Source organism: Gallinula chloropus, assembly GCF_964237585.1.
Source record: "Gallinula chloropus genome assembly, chromosome: Z".
Classification (NCBI taxonomy): Eukaryota; Metazoa; Chordata; class Aves; order Gruiformes; family Rallidae; genus Gallinula; species Gallinula chloropus.
The window spans coordinates 34,133,278-34,140,642 of NC_140089.1; positions in this window are offsets into that span (position 1 = coordinate 34,133,278).

Here is a 7,365-nt window from a genome sequence, read left to right on the forward strand (position 1 = left end):
TGGAGACTGAGGGGAAACCTTACGCTCCCTACAGCTACCTGAAAGGAGGTTGCAGTGTGGTGGGTGGAAGGCCTCTTCTCCCTAATAACTAGTGATAGGACAAAAAGGAATGGGTTCAAATTACACCAGAGGTTGTTCAGGTTGGATGTAAGAAAGAATTTCTTCACCAGAAGAGTAATGAAGCATTGGAACAGGCTGACCAGGGAGGTGATGGAATCACCGTCCCTGGAGCTCTTCAAAAAATGGGTAGATATGTTGCTTCAGGAGACAGCTTAGAAGTTATTGTGGTGTAGTGCTGTGGTGATTTGACCCTGGCTGGAAGCCAGATGCCCACCAAAGGTGCTCTATCAGTCCCCTTTTCAGCTGGACAGGGGAGAAAATATATACTGAGAGGCTTAGGAATCAAGATAAGGCCAGGGAGAGATCATTCTGCAATGACCGTCACGGGCAAAACAGACTCAAAACAGAATAAAGGAAAGAAAACTCTCTCTCATTTATTATACTACACTACACGGACAGTGAAACCAGAGTCAGATAATGAGAAGTGTGACCAGGTCTTAAAACACCTCCCCCAACTCCTCCCTTCTTATAAGACTTAACTTTATGCATGGTTTCTCTTCCTTCTTCCCCCTCATTGTGGCACAGGGAGGGGCAGGGAATGGGGGAATGGGGATTTCAGTCAGTTCCTCATGAGCTGTTTTCCTTCTTTGCTGGGGAGGGGGGCCATTTCTTACATTCTTCCCCTGCTGCAGCGTGAGGTCCCACCCACAGGAGACAGACCTCCATGATCTTCTTCAACATGAGTTGCTCTTCACCAACTGCCCCAGCATAGGTCACTTCTATGGGGTACACTCATAGAATCATAGAATGTCTCTCAATCTCTCAGGCCCATACTGCTCCAGCCTAGTCCCCCTTAGAGTCACAAGCTCCCTCCAGCAAAATTCCTGTGGAGTGTCTCTCTCTCCTGCTCTCTCACTCTGTGTGTGTGTCTCTGTCTCTATCTCTATCTCTCTCCGTGGGCTGCCAGAGGTGTGTTCCAACGTGAGTCACAGCATCTTCCCTGTGCCTCCACCCACTCCAGCATGGGGTCTCTCCATGGGCTGTAGGTGGGGTCTCTACTCCCAGCCATCTTCCATGGGCTGAGGGGGACACCCACTCCAGCATGGTCTTCTCCACGGGCTGCAGGAGAATCTTTCTCCCTGGCACCTGGAGTGCTTCTTACCCCCTCCTTCTTCACTGACTTTGGTGTCTGCACAGTTTCTTATATATTCTCACCTCCTTCTCTGATGGCAAAAAGTATCCACTTGCATTTTTTTTTTTCCTCTTAACTGTGAATCATAGAGGCTCTATGGCTGTCACTATTTGGGTTTGGTGTTGGCCAGGAGCAGGTCTAACCTTGAGCCCAGCTGGTGTTTAATCTCTCAGGCCTAGGGGAAGCTTCTAGCTGCTTCTTGCAAAAGCCACCCCTGTAGCACAGACACCCACACCCCACCAGAACCTGGCCATACTAAACCACCACAAGCACTTACACTTGAACCTGATGATCTTCAAGGTCTTTTCCAACCACAGTGATTCTATGATTTTATGTGTGAGGGTTGTATTTATGTTTTCCCCACAGAAAATATGCAGCCCGATGCTTTCAAAAGAGTATGCAGCTACAGTAAATTAATTTTCAATGTAAACTTCATATATGGTTGATTGACTTCCTCTGTCAACAGAAATAGATTAATATTGATATTCTTTCCAATATTATGAGATACAGTTTAACTACTTCTAATGAATTCAGTGAGAGTTTAACTAACTTGAGTAAATTAAAAGCCAACAGCTTAAAATTATATTGTCTGAAACTCAGCAAAAAAAATCCACATTTAGGTACATAAGGAAGTGGTCCAGCTTCCCAAAGCACTGAGGAGCAATGTGAATTTACATGCTTGTGACAGTTAAGCTTTCTACTTAGGAGAAAGTTTTGCCAGTATCTGAACAGAAAAGTACCAACATCTTAAATTATCTGTGTCTGGAATCGTGTAGCAAATACATAACGGAAGTGCACATAGTGAAGTCCTTGAATTCTATGAAGCAGGCCAGAATGGCAGTTTTTCCCAGTTAGCTTGAAGGTTTTGGCTTGACTGCATTCAGCAGAAGTCCTACTGATATGACTGTGGCTACTTATTTGACTCTGGCAGAGTTATATACCCAGATCGAAAACCTTTCCACTAAGAAAGATTAATTTTATCAGCCCTAAGTCCCTAGTGGTGAAGCTAAGTTTGGAATGCCCATTAACTTCATATTAATCAATTAACCATGCACATGACTGAACAGCTTCATTAATGATTTAACTCCATCAAATTCAAAATTGACTTGGGCTTTATGAGTATCAGTTAAGTTATGCATGTGACTTGAATACAGGGATCTATGCAGGAAGTATATACAGCCTAAATGAGTTCTAATGGCAGATATCTCTTTTTGATTCCTGGCTTGTTTTATAGTTGTCTTTACTGAGAAATGCCAACTTTGCCACATTAACATTATTTATAGATCCATCCCATATTCAGTTAATAGCTTAGGTTGAACTGAAAGGATAATTCATTTGGAGATCTTAAGAAAGCTCATTTGGACTTTTTATGAATACAATCTTTCAAGTCTCCAAACCAGCCTTGGATAGATGCACTCCATCTTCTGAAAAAATAAGATCTTCTAACAGACTTTTCCATCTTAAAGCATATTGTATTGGTTTATGTGCCAAGGTTTTGGTAGCATAGTGGCTATAGTGGTGCCTTCTGTGAGTAGCTGCTAGAACCCATGTCTGCCAGAGCCAATGCCAGACATCTCCAAGATGGACCCACCTCTGGCCAAGGGTGAACCCATCAGTGGGAAAACTTCTGAGGTAATGTATTTAAGAAAGGAAAAAAACCCAACTATGCAATTGCATACAGAGAGAGGACTAAGAAGATGTGAAAGGAAAAACTTTGCAGACACCAAGGTTCATGAAGAAGATGGGAGAAGAAGGGAGAAGAGGTACTCCAGGCACCACAGCAGATTCCCTTGCAGGTTGTGGAGGTTAAGGATGACCCCTTGAAGACCACAGTACAGCAGACTGTCCCTCTGCAGCCCATGGAGGTTAAGGATGGAGCACATATCCACCTCCACCAGTCTGTGGAGGATTCCACACCAGAGGGGAATAAACTCAAAGGAAGCTGTGACCCATGGGAAGCCCATACTGGAGCAGGGTCCTGGCAGGACCTGTGGTCCTATGGAGAGAGGAGTCCATGACGGAATAGTTTTGCTGTCAGGACCTGTGAGCCCATGGGGGATCCACACTAGAGCAATGTGTTCCTGAAGAACTGCACCCCATGGAAGGGACATGCAATGGAGCAGCTTGTGAAGAACTGTAGCCTGTGGGAAGGACTCATGTTGGAGAAGTTGGTGGAGGTCTATCTCCTGTGGGATGGACTGCATGCTGGAGTAGAGGAAGAGTGTGAAGAGTTTTCCCCCTAAGGAGGAAGGAGAAGCAGAGACTGTGATGAACTGACCACAAGCCCCATTCCCCATTCCCTTGTACTATTGGGGAAAGGAGGTAGAGAAATCACATGTGAAGTTAAGCCCAGAATGAAGGGAGGAGTGGTGGGAAGGTGTTTTTAAGCTTTATTTTTAAGATCTGTTTTTCCTCAAAGCCCCATCCAACCTGGCCTTCAACACTACCAGGGATAGGGCATCCATAGCTTCTCTGGGCAACCTGTTCCAGTGTCTCAACACCCTCATAGTAATCTAATCTAAATCTACTCTTTCATTTTAAAACCATTACCCCTTGTCCTAAACCACACCATGTCTAAACCAAGCTGAAAGAGAAGTAAAATTAATACAGCATTTCAGTCTGGATAAAATTTGACCTAAAGGATGGGGGAAGGGAAGGGAAGGGAAGGGAAGGGAAGGGAAGGGAAGGGAAGGGAAGGGAAGGGAAGGGAAGGGAAGGGAAGGGAAGGGAAGGGAAGGGAAGGGAAGGGAAGGGAAGGGAAGGGAAGGGAAGGGAAGGGAAGGGAAGGGAAGGGAAGGGAAGGGAAGGGAAGGGAAGGGAAGGGAAGGGAAGGGAAGGGAAGGGAAGGGAAGGGAAGGGAAGGGAAGGGAAGGGAAGGGAAGGGAAGGGAAGGGAAGGGAAGGGAAGGGAAGGGAAGGGAAGGGAAGGGAAGGGAAGGGAAGGGAAGGGAAGGGAAGGGAAGGGAAGGGAAGGGAAGGGAAGGGAAGGGAAGGGAAGGGAAGGGAAGGGAAAGGGGGCGAGCATTTTTTTTTAATAGTTTGCTCTCTGTGCTAACACTTTTATTTTTGTGAAGTTTTCATTCTCATTTGAAGATGAAAGAGGTCATCTGGAAGACAACACAGAGGGATTTTCAACCATGTGGACATCATGAAAGTATATGTAGAGCCAGATCTTCTACGCATCCCATTTATCTTCTTGCTTGATGATAACAGTCTTGAAGTGTTTGAAGAATGTAGTCATACCCCCTCCTAGTAACTATTTAACCAAGCCAAGGTATTTATTTCATTTGAGCTTTCCTCATAAATTAATCCCTACAACCACATGTTTATTTCTGTTGCGTTCTCTGAACTCCCTCCAACGTGCTGAAAATTTTTGGCACAGAGGTACTTGTAACAATAAGCAGTATCTGTGGTGTGGTCTCCTTTCTAATACACAGACTCAAGCTATCTTTTCCCTACTCCACATTATTGTGCCTATACTTGTACAGCCTAAATTTACACTTCTACATTTATTGTTGCTGTGTTCCTTTGCAAGCTCCTTTATAATTTACTACCCAGTATCACCATGACAGATTCTGGCTGCATCCCTCTGCTGCTGAATATCTGTGTTTCAGGTTACTTTTCCCCTAGATGCAACGGCCTACATGTTTACCAGATTACATTTAATTTTATTTATTGCCCCAGGTAGCTAACCCTTCTCATATCTCTTCTGGCTTCAGTGTTCTTATGCCATACCAAATCTTCTAATATGTAAATCTAATTTACATTCCATTTCTCATTCTTTTTAGTTAATCAAGGAGAAAGTCAATTGAGACAAAATATAAAACGAATCTCTTCATCAGTCTCTATCATTTACTGGCAATTTTGCCACTTAAAGCATTATTTTTTTGTTAATGTTTTTGCTATAACCCCTAGCAAATATACGTGCCATCTGACATCTTTTTCTTGCCCAACTTCTTTCCTGTGGTAGCTGGTAAAACAAGAATTCAGATTAGTAAAATTACTTTGGAACTTAGAGTCATAACTGTGTCAACGCAGTCTACTTTGAGAGTTTATATGTACATATTATTTTTGCATATAAGAACCTCAGAATTTCAAATGTAATTAACTTGTAATTACAAATGTATTTCAAATGTAATTCAAATGTAAATAACTAGCTACATTATTACTTTCCTAATGCAAATCATAGAATCATAGAATCGTAGGGGTTGGAAGGGACCTCGAGAGATCATCGGGTCCAACCCCCCTGCCAAAGCTGCTCCCCAGCTCATATTGCAGAGAGAGGCATTCAGATGGGTCTTGAATACCTCCAGAGAAGGAGACTCCACAACCCCCCCTGGGCAGCCTGTCCCAGGGCTCTGTCACCCGCACTGTGAAAAAGTTCTTCCGCATGTTGTTGCGGAACTTCCTGTGCTCCAACTTGCAGCCATTGCCCCTTGTTCTGTCTCCACAGACCACTGAAAACAGGCTGACCATTTCCCCCTGCATCCCATACTTAAGATATTTATAAACATTAATAAGGTCCCCCCTTAGTCTTCTTTTCTCTAGACTGAACAGCCCCAGCTCAGTCAGCCTTTCCTCATAGGGGAGATGCTCCAGGCCCTTAATCATCTTCGTAGCCCTCCTCTGGACTCTCTCCAGGACATCCCTGTCCTTTTTATATCAGGGAGCCCAGAACTGGACACAATACTCCAGGTGGGGCGTGATCAGGGCAGAGTAAAGGGGGAGGATCACCTCCTTTGACCTGCTGGCCACACTCCTCCTGATGCACCGCAGGATCCCATTGGCTCTCTTAGCCACCAGGGCACATTGCTGGCTCATGGCCAACCTGTCATCTACCAGGACCTCCAGGTCCTTCTCCATAGAGCTCTTCTCCAGCAGGTCATCCCTCAGCCTGTACCCAGACACGCAGTTGTTCCTTCCCAGGTGCAAGGCTCTACACTTGCTTTTCTTGAATCTCATCTGGTTTCTCCATGCGGGACTAGGGCACAAAAGACTGAAGCTATGACTAACAGGAAATCTAGGTTTGCCATGCTTGAACCTTAACCACTAGATCATATTAATGATCCAGGTGACCTTGTCCTAAGTAACTCTCAGAAATTTAAATAATTGGAGAGAATGCATCGTATGATTTCATTAAAATAAAATAATGAAGCAGTTGAAAAAGGTGTCCTGGAAAACGCAAGAATGAAGAAGCTTCAATTCCTATTACAGAGAATTATTCCCAGTGAGGTAAAAGCTACCTATTCATATGTAGAAAGAGCACTAATGGCACAAAAAAATGTTAGATTTGCCCATAGGAATGCTAATTCCAAGGCTTGCTTCGAAGTATTTACTCTGTAATCACTGTGTTGTTGAAAAAGGAGGCGGGGCAATGCAAAATCACTGCCCTGAACTATTCTGAATAAGCTTCAAAAGGAGTTTAGTAACAGTACTTGTAAAGACTTTATAGATTAATAATAACTGTGGAAAGACTTGTTATTTCTTAAGGAATGGAAGATGGTTGATATGGCTTTTTGGAATGTGGGAAGGCATCAGTTTTATGAAGTACAGGTCTGGATTTCCCTTTCTCATCTATAGAGGACCAATGATGAGATTCGTGTCTATGATCTGAATGGGAAATATTTTTTTTATTTGACACTGTATTACAAATCTGATGAAGTAGTGTGTCCCCAAATGTTTTAGAGGTTTATTTGGTCAGCAAAGAACATACCAAACGGTTTTCATCAGGAAATAAAAATAAAGTGTGATTTTTAAAGTTAAATTTCTTGAAGCATAGATTTGTTGGATAAGGAGTTTTAGTTTGTGTATTTACTTTTTTAAGAAAAAATATAAACCCTTGGAAACTTAAAGTGGTACCTCTAAAAACTAGTTCTGAATCCTTGCTTTAACTGCTACCATGAAATTTGATCTGAGGTGCTACGGATATTTCCAAAATTCTGTAAAATGTCAAAACGGACCTCATGAAAATGAAGACTTGATTCCTTGAAAGATGTTACTAGTAGGCAGTTAGATGCTTGTGTGTCCTTAGTACATACAGACTACACATGTTCCCTTTTATTCACAGAATCACAGAACCACTAGGTTGGAAAAGACCTTTGAGATCATCAAGTC